This window comes from Lotus japonicus, chromosome 1 (assembly GCF_012489685.1).
Source record: "Lotus japonicus ecotype B-129 chromosome 1, LjGifu_v1.2".
NCBI classification, from domain to species: Eukaryota; Viridiplantae; Streptophyta; class Magnoliopsida; order Fabales; family Fabaceae; genus Lotus; species Lotus japonicus.
Genome location: NC_080041.1, coordinates 121206458 through 121220292, shown reverse-complemented (window position 1 = coordinate 121220292; position 13835 = coordinate 121206458).

Sequence of the window (13835 nt, the reverse complement as noted above, 5' to 3'; positions counted from 1 at the left end):
AAGGAAGCAAACAAATTAGAGTACTACAAACTGATACAACTAGTTCCAAATGGATACAAATTAAAGTTTTTGAGTGGATTCACATCGTGCATTCAGCATTCATATTTATCTTACCGATCAGAAGCTATTAGAAATTGAAATCTAATAAAAAAGCTTAATTTTGATGTATGGTTGGTGTAAAAGCTTCTATAAAAGTATATATAAATAATTGGTGAGGGATTAATATTGTTGGAATTTTGGTTTAACTTCACCAAAGGAGATGAATCTGATGTGCACTCATACTAGTAGTATATTAGTATGATTGGCGGTATGATGCAACATTGGGTTTGGATCTTGATATTAGAGTGGGTATTGGTTAATTATTCGGGAGATCCTTTTCTTTTGGCTTTTTTTACGGAAACTAAAACAAGATGAAGACGGTTATTGATTGTTGGGGTACTGCATGCATTTTGTTTTCATTAAATATAATTAACCATTTTCTAGTTAAAAAAAAAACATTTTCTCACTCTCACATAAAAACTGTTGGAAATTTGGAGATTATAAACTGTGTCGTGGCAAGCCACTGCCCTGAAGCAAATTTCCGGTGGACACGGGTGCAAATCCCACAAACCGGTTTTGCCTCCAAAATTAACACAACAAGTGTTCAGACCCGTGCACTCGAGGCAGAATACAATGGAGTCCTCACAAAATTTGCCCAAGAAAGAAATAGAAGTTAGGAATAAAATGAAGAAGAAGTAGTGATGTTCAGTTCTTTGTGTGTATCCTAGTCCTTTCTTCTTGTCATATATAATAACCGTATGGAATAAAGACCAATAAAAGCTAATAATGAGTATAAATTCTTGAGGAAGGAATAAGGTATTTCCTACAATGGGTCACTTAGACAACCCCTTACAACAAACATATATTAAACGATCAATTTGACCAAGCCAACGGGTAACATGAGACGAGAAAATATGAACCAGATTTTGAATTGCAAAGAGAAATTAATCAAATTATTGCAATATCAATTGAGCGATAATGAGGGATGGAAACGGTCAGAGTAATAATTGCCATTATTTTTCACATTCCCCCACTAATGGCAATTGAGACTATAAAATTTTCTTGGGCAAAGAAGGGATTATGCTTAAGTGTTAATGTCCAGAGAATTGAATTAACACGTAGTGAAATGAGGCAATACCACAAATCCAATAAGTGAATTCCAAGACACAGCTCCACCTCCCAATATAAACACGTATCCACTTGTGGAACTCACATCATCATTATCTCAGACCCAGTTTGCATCACAAAACCCTTCTTAAACAGCTGGAGGATTAGTAAAATGCAATTTCCAATCCATAGTGCCCTTTAAATATTTTAACAAACGTAAAAGAGCATTCCAATGTTCACTACTAGGGTTATGAGTATATCTGCTTAATCTACTCACAACGTATGTGATATTTGGCCTAGTATAGTTCATGAGGTACTTGAGGCTACCAATTATTTTTGCATATTCAGATTGCGAGACACTAGTTCCACAATTTTTCTTTAGGTGAACACTAGGGTCATATGGTGTTCTAGCAGGTACAACATCAAAACTATTAAATTTTCTTAATAGTTTCTCAACATAATGAGCTTGACTTAGTGAGAGACCATTTTCCTTTCTTTGTATTTTTAATACCTAAAATAACATCAGCTTCTCCTAAGTCTTTCATTTCAAATTTGAAACTCAAAAATTGTTTGATTTCAATTACAGCTTTTAGACTAGTTCCAAAAATTAACATGTCATCCACATACAAGCAAATGATAACATAATCAAAATCTATCATTTTAGCATACACACAAGAATCTGAAGTGTTTACTACAAATCCATAGTTCACCAAAGTATTGTTAAACTTTTCATACCATTGTTTCGGTACTTGTTTCAAGCCATAAAGAGACCTTTTGAGCTTGCATACCTTATGTTCTTGTCCAGGTACAATGAAACCTTCTGGTTGCTTCATATAGATTTCTTCCTGCAAATCTCCATTTAAGAAGGCAGACTTTACATCCATTTGATGTATGTCTAGGTTATGAATTGCTGCTAGAGCTATCAGAGCACGCACAACAGCAATTTTAGTTACTGGAGAATAAGTGTCATAGAAGTCTATACCCTCCCTTTGTGTAAACTCCTTTATGACCAATTTCGCCTTGAATTTTTCTATTGATCCATCCGGTCTCAACTTTCTTTTAAATATCCATTTACTACTTATGGGTTTACTACCTTCACGCAAGTCTGCTAGTTCCCATGTCTGGTTATGCATTATTGAATCTAGTTCACTCTTGATAGCTTCTTTACAGAAACTGGAATCTATTGATCTAATGGCTTCTTCATATGTTTTAGGATCTTCTTCTAACATATAACAAGAAATAACATTTTCTGTTATCTCATCAAAATCCTTTATTTCTGTCAAAAAGGAAGTGATAAAATATGGATCATAGCTTGTTTCTGTTCTAGCTCTCTTGCTTCTTCTAAGTTCACTAGTTTCTTTATCAAGCATATGTTGGGCAGCAGAAGTAATGGGATTAGATACAACATTATCAATAACCGGAGTGACATTAACAACAGAATTCAATTTCCTTAAAGGAAATACATGTTCGAAAAATTCAGCATCTCTTGATTCTATAATGCAGTTATCATTCAAGCTCATGAATCTATATGCAGCACTATTTTGGGCATAGCCAATGAATACAACATCAACTGTCTTAGAACCTATGTTGGTTCTCTTGAAATCTGGTAGTCCAACTTTTGCTAAACACCCCCACACTTTAAGATAATTTAAGTTAGGTGAATATCCTTTCCACATCTCATAGGGTGTTTTATCTAATTTTTTATGGGAAACTTTGTTCAAAAGATAGGTTGCAGTTAAAACGGCTTCCCCCCACATGTTGTCGGGCATGCCAGAATTAAGCATCATGGCATTTATCATATTCTTAAGTGTCCTATTTTTCCATTCAGTTATCCCATTTTGTTGTGGTGTGTAAGGAGTAGTGAATTCATGTATTATACAATTTTCACAAAATTCCCGTAAACTGGTTGTGCTATACTCACCACCCCTATATGACCTCAGCCTTTTTATTTTCATATTCAATTGATTTTCTACCTCAGCTTTGTATTTAATAAAAGAGGCTTATGCTTCATCCTTAGATTTCAAAAGGTAAACCTTAGCATACCGAGAAAAATCATCTATAAAAATAATATAGTACTTTTTCCCACATCTACTCATTGTATTTTTAAAATCTGCTAGATCGTAATGTATAAGTTCAAGCAAAACAGATTGTCTATTAGTCAATTGTTTGAAGGACATCTTAGCATGTTTAGCTTCCACACACACATGACATTTAGAAGAACAATCCTCTATTCCTCTTTTATATAAGGCAACAAGTTCATAGCATGCAAACGTTTTATAGAAGCTACATTAACGTGTCCTAGTCGTCCATGCCAAAGATCAAGCGATTCAACAATATAAACACAGTTGTATATCCCATTATTTATTCCAATTGTGTTTAAGATAAATAAACCATCAGATAGATAACTATTTCCCACCAGATTTTCTTTTTTGTTATAATAATTTTGTCAAATTCAAGCACAATTTTCAAACCAACCTTGTTAAGAAGAGAACCAGAAATTAAGTTTCTACGCATTTCAGGAATGCACGTGACATTATCTAAAGCCAACGTTTTACCAGAGGTAAGTTTAAAAAGACCTTTCCTTTACCATGAATTCTAGTAGTTGTCGAGTTTCCCATAAGGATTGTTGATTCTTCACTAGTGTTCTTGGAATGAACATTGAAGAGAGGTATAGTACCTAGAGGTAGAGGATTGTGCTAAGAGAGAATGAGAATGAGAGAGAGAGTGCTGAATTTCATGCGTGAGTTTCTCAAATGAGCCAAAAGTCCACTACACTTGATAACTACCTCCTATTTATAGAGCTTGGGTACTACCTATTGGGCCAATTGGGCCTCCGAGGTCAAGGCCCATCTGAAGGCCAGGGCCCCGCCTCAGGGCGGGATACATGCTGGGCGTTGCCCCTCTAGGGGCTCGCCCAGTCCACTAGTCCACAAGACACCGAGCTCGAGGTATGAGAGCTAAGTGTGTCTTTTAAATGCTTTTACATATGTCTTACAGTACACCGGAATCTGCACTGCCAACATGGCTTGAGAAAAGAGAAGTAAACTATATCGCCAACATGGCGTGAGCAAAAGGAAACTAGCATTTTCAGTTACCCAGTCCACTGACTTGACGAGCAACCCGAGCTGGCAAGTCCACAAGTCCACAAGCGGCGAGAACGATTACTTCGTATTGGCGATAAGTTGGAGCAGGTGTATGATCGTTCGCCGGCGGGAAAGGTGGCAGGCATGGGTCATGTGCTGATCATTCAATCATTGACTGGCGGTAACCCCGGCGAGCGACTGAACTTTGTTGTTGGTGTCACCTGTCAGGCGATGGTGTTTGATCTTTATAGTGGTGAGGCTTTTCGCGCTTTCCCTTATTTTAAAACCCTTTCAAATCCCTATCTGCCCCACGTGACTACCCCACGTGATGTGTCGGTTACATCAATTTCCCTCTTTCTTCGGAACCGTCACTTCACCTTTCATAACCGTCCCATCGTGCGCAGTAACTCCCCATTGCACGCGACCCACCTCCCCAAAACCATCATGACTTCCAACCTTCCACACGCGTCCAACACGCGTCACCCTTCCAGCTTCCCCCCTTCTCCTATAAAAACCCTTCTTCCCCACAGTCATCCCTTTCCGAGACCCTTCTTTACTTCCCTAATCGCTTACCAAACTCCCTCTGCCCACTTCCGCTCCGGAGCCGTCGCTTATCACCCTTTCCGCTACCCACTCTTCACATCCTACTCCGGTGAGTCCCACTGTCCTTATCTTTGCATCATACACATATTCATCTTTTCCTTTCTTTCACTTCACTGTCTTCTAAAAATGGCTTCAAGCCCTACCTCCCCTAACCACTCCTCTTCTTCCTCCGGAAGCGACCCTGATGCCACCGGCGGCCTCCGTTTAGAGGTCCCGGAGATCCCACCTTACCGACTAAAAACCTACGCCACTCTGCCCCTTCCAGTCCAAATAGCCCCCACTCACGAGGCTATAGACCAACCTTCTATTTTCCAGAATAGCGATCTCATCGTGCAGTTCGTGAACTCCCTGGGTGGTTTGTCTAATGACGATGAGTTTAACGCCAAACTCAGGATCTGGATTTGCAGTCCTGGGGACCGCCCCTGGCTTCATAAGCCAGACGGCGACGTAAAGAGATCCCATTTTTTCTTTGCGTATGAATACATGTTTAGCGAGCTTGGAATCAGGCTTCCTTTCTCGCCCTTTGTCCAAACCGTCCTCCGCGACATCAACGCGGCTCCCTGCCAACTCCACCCTAACGCCTGGGCCTTCATTCGATGTTTTGAAATCTTAAGCGCCGCTGTCGGCATCGCCCCATCCCCCACCAGTTTCTTTTACCTCTACGACGTCGACCCCAAGTCCATCAAAAACAAAGGATGGATTTCCTTGAAGGCCCGAGCCGGCCGGAAGTGCTTGCATCCCCACAAAAGTAACGCGAAGTCCTCCTTCGCACGGAAGTACTTCCGTGTGGCGGTTCATCCCGCCTACCCAGAGGCATTCACCCTTAGAGACGGGACCGCCCTTTTTCCTCTTTACTGGACGGAGAAGCCCAATGGGATCACCGATCCTTCAGAGGAATCTTTGTCCGCCAACGACAAAGCCTTTCTTAATCTCCTTGCCCCACTTCCCATCCTTGACTGCACAACAGTCCTTGAGGGCGCTGACCTCTCAAGAACTCCCAAATACTTAGGTTGCCCATAGCTCACTTTTATTATTGACATTTCCTTTCTCGTCTCCTATGTTGTCACTGATCGTATTTTTTATTGTTACAGAAGATATGAATTTCACGAACGCCGAGCTCCTGAAGGCCCGCGAGAGGAGAATGGCTCGCTTTTCCCCAAAATTCAACACTGAGGGCGACGTGAAAAAACGGGGCGGTGCTGAGAACCAAGCCGAGAGCACCAAAGCTCCCAAGAGGAGAAGATTGGTCAAAGCCTCCTCCGGCGCCGGCACATCCAACCCTGGCGCTCAGCCCACCACTGCTGCTGCGCCTAAAGGAAAAAATGTCACTGAAGCCTCCGTCGCCGCGGCTATCGAGCCAACCACCGTACCAGCTTCTACTCCTGCCACCGCCGGTGCGACCGCTGCTGTTGCCGTTGAGTCCTCTGCTGGCGCCACAGCCGCCTCCGTCGGTGCCACAACCACCAACATTTCTCAATCCTCAGCTGCCGAGAAACTCGCCGGCGTCAACGCCACAAAAGCTGTTGCGTCTTCCGACACTCCTGTTGGAGAGAAGGAAAAAGAAAATGAAACCCCGAAGTCTCCCTCTCGCCAAGATGCGCCTCCTAGCCCGCCCTCAACACATGATGCGGGCTCCATGCCTTCCCCGCCTCATCAAGGGGAAAAATCCTGTCCTGGCGCTGCCACTACCTCTGAAGCGGCTCAAATTGAACAAGCCCCTGCTCCCGAGGTCGGTTCTTCAAGCTATTATAATATGCTCCCCAACGCCATTGAACCCTCAGAATTCTTACTTGCTGGTCTTAACCGTGACGCCATAGAAAAAGAAGTTTTGAGTCGGGGCCTTAATGACACCAAGGAGGAGACTCTTGCTTGCCTCCTACGCGCTGGGTGCATCTTTGCCCACGCGTTTGAGAAGTTCAATGCCGCCACCGTTGAAGCTGAGCGGTTGAAGGCCGAAAGTGCTAAGCATCAAGAAGCCGCCGCTGCTGGGAAAAGCGTTTCGACAAACTGGCGACGCAGGCAGGAAAAGACAAAGTCTATGCCGACAAGATGATTGGCACGGCAGGGATTAAAATCGGCGAGCTGGAGGATCAGCTGGCGCTGATGAAGGAAGAAGCAGATGAGCTTGATGCAAGCCTTCAAGCTTGCAAAAAGGAAAAAGAGCAAGCTGAGAAGGACTTGATCGCCCGAGGCGAGGCGCTGATTGCTAAGGAGTCAGAGCTTGCCATACTGCGCGCTGAGCTGGAGTTAGTGAAGAAGGCGTTGGCGGAGCAAGAGAAAAAGTCTGCGGAGTCCTTGGCCTTGGCGAAGTCTGACATGGAGGCGGTGATGCAGGCTACGTCCGAGGAGATCAAGAAAGCGACCGAAACTCATGCCGAGGCCCTCGCCACGAAAGATGCTGAGATTGCTTCCCAACTAGCAAAGATCAAAAGACTAGAGGATGAGCTGGCGATGGAGAAGGCCAAAGCCACTGAGGCGAGGGAACAAGCCGCTGACATCGCCCTTGACAACCGCGAGCGCGGTTTCTACCTCGCCAAAGATCAGGCCCAACATTTGTACCCGAACTTTGACTTTAGCGCCATGGGAGTAATGAAAGAGATAACCACCGCAGGACTGGTTGGTCCCGACGATCCTCCCCTGATTGACCAACACCTCTGGACAGCGACTGAAGAAGAAGAGGAAGAAGAAGAACAGGAGAAAGAAAACAATGAATAATGTAATTTTAACATTACTTTAGCTTTTACTGTCACCTTGTAGTGTACTTTTCCGCCATTCGTCTATGTTTAAGCAACCCTTCGCCATAGCTTTTTATATCGCCGTTGGATATTTTGTAAATCATGTTGGAATGCTTCCGCCGTACACTTTTTAGTCGCCGCCTTCTTATGGCTTAAAAAATTTAAGAATAAGTTTCATAGTTTAACCCCTCAACACGCCAGAGTAGTAAAATATTCAACATCCTGAGTGACCAAGCACTCGCCTTCCACCTTATTCGTTCACCGACCTTATATCTTGCGTTATTTTTCACGCGTCATATGATTGAATTACGCCTAACGATTTCGTGCCTTAATTTTAACTAGGACTTGTTGCTTGGTATTCCACCACCAAGACTTTAGACGTTTTCCCCAATAGGAAGAAACGGTCTCCATTCTCGTGGACTTCGCCCGGGGCTTTGCCCGCTCGGGGCTTACAATGCTTGGATCCCAATGGTCATTTGGGGGTCCCAAGACTTTTGCCTAGCTAACGGCGCTCGTCGTATTCTGGCGAGACTTACCCAGCACATCGTTTACGGGACCGGCGATCACGTCAGACTTTCCGGAGGGTGATTCCCAGGCGTCAAAGGCCATTTGTGGAATCGCCACAACCTTCAGGGTTCCAGCAAGCCCCTTTGGGGATCAAGCTTGTCCCACTTAGTGATCGCCGTAATTCTTTATGTCGATCGGCAATTCCGATCGTCAGGGAATCCCTGGAATTTTTGGACACGAATTTCGTGAATTTTCGTTTTATTTTATTGATGGAGCGCCTCATTAAAAAACTCCTTTCGGAGAAAAAGAGCACGCCTTGTTATTGCAATACATTGGAGAATTTGAAAACACTTCGGAAAATCTTAAAGATATCTGGCTCCGGCGATTCCGCCTTGTTCACTTTCTCGCCTGCGATCAACTATAAAAGTAGCGCAAGCTCAAACCATTGAACGATCGAGGTAACCGCCTTCCATCAAGCTCTTCTAAGTGATAGGCCCCATTACCAAGAACTTTAATAATGCGGTAGGGCCCTTCCCAGTTGGGAGTAAGCTTGTTCCCCGGGGCTCCCGATCGCCACTTGAGGACCAGGTCGCCGACCTGCATATCTCGGACGCGAACCCTGCTGTTGAACTTTGCCGCCACGCGCTGCTTCATCGCTGTTTCCCGAATGTGCGCCTCGTCGCGCGTTTCCGACAAAAGGTCCAGCTCCATCGCCATGTTGGCCTGATTTTCCCCTTCAAAACCTGGTTGAGTCCGCCATGTAAAGTTGTCAATCTCCACCGGCAACATGGCATCTACCCCATAGGTCATTCTAAAGGGGGTTTCCCTTGTAGTAGATTGCTCGGTGGTGTTGTACGACCACAGCACCGCCGGAAGTTCATCCAACCAAGCTCCCTTAGCCTCCGCAAGCCGTCGTCTTAGTCCTCGCAGGATTACCCTGTTTGCAGATTCCACCTGCCCGTTCGTCTGCGGATGCTCAACAGAGGCGAACCTCATCTGTATGCCCATTTCGCTGCAGAACTCCCTTGTTTGGCTGCTTGAAAACTGGGTCCCGTTGTCAGATACGATCGCCCTTGGGATCCCGAACCTGCAAACAATACGCTTCCAGTAGAAATTGACTATTTTTGCAGAAGTAATCTTGGCCAGGGGTTCAGCCTCAATTCACTTAGTGAAGTAGTCCACCGCCACTAATATAAACTTTATTTGTGCCCTGGCGGTCGGAAAAGGTCCGACTAAGTCCACACCCCACATGGCAAAAGGCCACGGGGCGCTCATCGTTACCAACTCTTTTGGCGGTGCCTTAGACAAATCCGCGAACACTTGACATTTCTTGCACTGCTTCACGAAGTCCATACAATCTTTCCTGAGGGTGGGCCAGTAAAAACCCGCCCTCAACACCTTGCAAGCCAAAGACCTTCCCCCGATGTGGCTCGCGCACACTCCTTCATGTACCTCAGACATTATCGCTTCGTACTTCTCTGGCGGTACGCATTTCAACAATGGCGTTGAGAAACCACGGCGATACAAGTGTCCGTCAATGAGAGTATAGTGACTCGCCTCCCGCCGTTGTTCCTTCGTGCATTGCTCCACTTCTGCCGGGTCCCCCGCCAAGATAGATATTATGGGACCCATCCATGTTCCCCCTTTGTTCACGCAGGCCATGAGCTCGCCTTCGATGCTTGGGTACGCCAGCGTTTCCTGAATCACACTTTTGTTATTGCCGGGCTTCCGCGTGCTCGCCAATTTGGCCAGCGCGTCCGCCCGCTGATTTTCTGCCCGAGGAACGTACTCCACCACGACCTCTTGAAAAAGTGTCATCAAATACCGTACCCGCTCAAGGTACTTGATTAGATTAGGATCTTTGACCTGGAAAGTTCCCTTCACTTGATTCTCCACCAATTGTGAGTCCGTTCTTATCAACAAACTCCCGATCTTCACTTCCTGCGCCAACTTCAATCCGGCGATGAGAGCTTCATATTCTGCCTGGTTGTTCGTTGCTTTGAACTCGAATTTCAGGGATTGCTCCAACACTAGTTCCCCCGGCCCTTCTAACGTTACTCCCGCGCCGCTGCCACTACTATTGGAGGATCCATCCACGAAGAGAGTCCACTGAGTGTCCACTCTTTCAAACCGATCTGGAGTCAACTCGACCACAAAGTCAGCTAGTGACTGCGCACCAACCGCGCCCCGCTTATCATATTGCAAACCATACTCTGACAATTCAACCGACCAGGCGACCAATCTACCTGATAAATCCGGTTTTTGTAATACTTGTCTCAAGGGCAAATCCGTCCGCACCTTCACGGGAAAACTCTGAAAATAAGGTCTCAACCGCCGGGCGGTGACGAGGACCGCCAGCGCCGCCTTCTCAATTTTCTGATATCTGACCTCCGCGCCCTGGAGTGTGTGACTAACAAAATAAACAATTCGATGCTCGCCATCTATCTCCTGCAACATCACAGAACTCAGAGCACTATCACTCACAGCAAAATACAAATGCAGCGGGTGTCCCTGTATTGGTTTCGACAAGATTGGCGGTGACGATAGGAGTTCCTTGAGGCGAACAAAAGCTTCCTCACACTCCGCCGTCCACTCAAATGCGACTAGCTTCCTCAAGTTCTTGAAAAAAGTTTTATTGGCACAAACATGTTTTGTTGCTCTTGTGTCCATGACCCAGCCAACAACGTTTCTCACCAGGTTTGTCTCAATGAGAGCAATCATGTTTGACTTCACCACTGTATTCTCTCTGGTACCTGAAAATTCAACAATGTTAGAATTGAAATAATATTGTGGTGCAGAGAGAATGAGAGATACCTATCTTTCAAGAGCCTTGCTTCAGCCTTTCTATTTCTGTTTATTAGTGTGGCATCATCAGGAACACGTGATTAGACAATAGAATTTTGCTTTAGATTGTTGGAATTTTGGAGATTATAAACCGTGTCGTGGCAAGCCACTGCCCTGAAGCAAATTTCCGGTGTAACTGGTGCAACCGGTTTTGCCACCAAGATTAACACAGCAAGTGTTCAGACCTGTGCACTCAAGGCAGAACACAATTGAGTCCTCACAAAATTTGCCCAAGAAAAAAATAGATGTCAGGAATAAAATGAAGAAGAAGTAGTGATGTTCAGTTCTCGGTGTGTGTCCTAGTCCTTTCTTCTTGTCATATATAATAACCGTATGGAATAAAGACCAATAAAAGCTAATAATGAGTATAATTCTTGAGGAAGGAATTAGGCTGTATTTCCTACAATTACAACAAACATATATTAAACGGTCAATTTGACCAAGCCAACAGGTAACATGAGAGGAGAAAATTTAAATCAGATTTTGAATTGCAAAGAGAAATTATTGCAATATCAATTAAGCGATAATGAGGGGTGGAAACGGTCAGAGTAATAATTGCCATTATTTTTCACATTCCCCCACTAATGTCAATTGAGACTAGGAAATCTTCTCGGGCAAAGAAGGGATTATGCTTAAGTGTTAAGACCCCCACAACACGCACCTAACCTTCAAATTTGCAAGGATTCCGCAATAATATACTTTCACATTTATTTTAGGCCTTTCATTCACCTTGTGTCACTCATGAGTTCTCTAAAAAGATTGTCAAAGTCTTTCATAGAAAGTGGCATAAACCTTCACACTCACGTAGCAGTGGAAGAACCCCTCTCACCAAAGTTTTCTTCTTCTTTAGCCACATTCTTCTATTTCCAAAATGGCTAGCCCGTTTGAAGGACCTTTGGAGAAGATTTTCAACATTTTAGCAGTGATTGCCTTTGCAGGGTTCTTTCTCAAAATAAATGACACATTGGAGTTTTTAGCACTTTTATTCTATGTGCGTATGCTCACCTCCTTCACGGTTACGGCTACCAACAACGACAACCCCCCACGCCGCGTACGTCTCATCGGCTTGGCTGTCGTCTTCACCTTTCATATAGTAATTTTTTATTTCATGCAAGACCTTGTTAGGTCTAAATCTGCTCACCACTGCGCTATTGGTATTTTTTACATTATCGCTTCTTTGTTTCCCCTTTTCCTGATTATTCCTGCTTTAGTTTACGTTTGTATATATGAGCATTAGTTTTTTAAAGTGTTTCGGGCATTCAGTTTTCTTTTGAATAATATTAATTACAATATTACTCTGGTGTAAGTAATGCACCATATTAGTATCGATCTTTAGTCCTATTATTTCCCCTATTAATTAATTTTGTTCATGATGTGTGATATATATATATATATATATATATATATATATATATATGACTCTTGTATGTCATGGACAATTGGTAAATGTTGTGATGTTGCGCTCACTTCTCAGGCTTATTGGGTGAAAACCATTTGTACCATTGCGAACTACACTGTGTAATATGTTTTATACAGTAGAATGAAGCTTTGGGGTGTATATGAAATTATGTAAATCTAGATGCATGTGGTTTGGATTGTAACAATTAGAATTGAACCTCGTACTCAAAACCATTTATTATACTTTAAATTCTATTATAAGGATGCAAAGTTAAGTCCTTGATTATATTTATACGGTCGTGAACAAAGTTATTTTATTAAAAAAGAGATTAATGAATATGAATTATCAGTGTAAAGAAGTTCTACACTGACATCCAATACATTGTGTTATATAGGATTAAGTAGTTACAAATCTTTGTAAATTTAATTAGTAAATTAATAAGTTACTGATGTGGCTGATATCAATTATGTCATTTAGATGCGTGGGTAAAATAAGTTTACACTGTTAATGCACCTCTCATTTTCTCATTAAAAAAAGAGCTGAAATTAATAAAGAGATAAAAATTGAAACAAAATAACCCACCCACGTTTACATGATAAGTTCCGTAGAGAGAAAAATAGTGAGAATGAGGGATAAAGGGCGTGCGGAGGGGGTTTCGAAGGCAAGTGTTGGGATAACAGTGGAAAGGGTGGCAAGATCTTCAGGGAGAAGCTTGACGTAGGAAAGAAGATAAGACTCGGATCACTTCTTTCCTCTTTTCCCACTTTCTAGATGAATTATCTACATGTAATTTTTACAAAAGTTTTGGTCATTCAAATTTTTTAATCACTTTTGATCATTCTCTTTCCCCTTTTTTCCTTTCCCTCTCTCTTTCACGGCCACCAACCAACCATCACTCAACCTCCACAACATTCCCTCGTCTCACCCTTCCCTTCCCCATTCTTCGCATACCAAGTAGTGAAAATGGCAGAAACAACGAACAATAAGAAGCCCGAAGAATAAGAAGAGTTTTCGAACAAGGACCTGACCACCTCGCCTTCATCATGGGTCGGTACCAAACTCTTTCCCAGCCTTATTCAGACCCTCATCTCACTTCATCTTCCTTTATCATTTCCCACCATTCAAACCACCCTTATTACAAGAAAATGTCATTTTAACATCGACCACAACCTTGATGCTAAAATTAGCTCAATAGCATCGCCCAAACCGACAAATCGTTCATTAGTGGCAGTTCCAAGCTGACACTAGTATCACCGACCAATCGTTGGTCAAAACTAACTAAGATGAAGTCGATCGGCCCATCTATTCCACTCAGAAGTTAGGCTGAAGCTAATCTTCGTTGATTTCTTTGTCTGATCGTTCTTATAAGCTCCCTCAAATCTTCATACTCTCTCAAACTCTCACACTTTCCAAACCGCCTTCGTCTCTCTTTCCGCTGCCCAACTTCTAGTTCTCCTTGCCCCTACATCCTCTCACCCAACTTATACCTCCCCATCCCCCACCTCCCTCTATTGCACG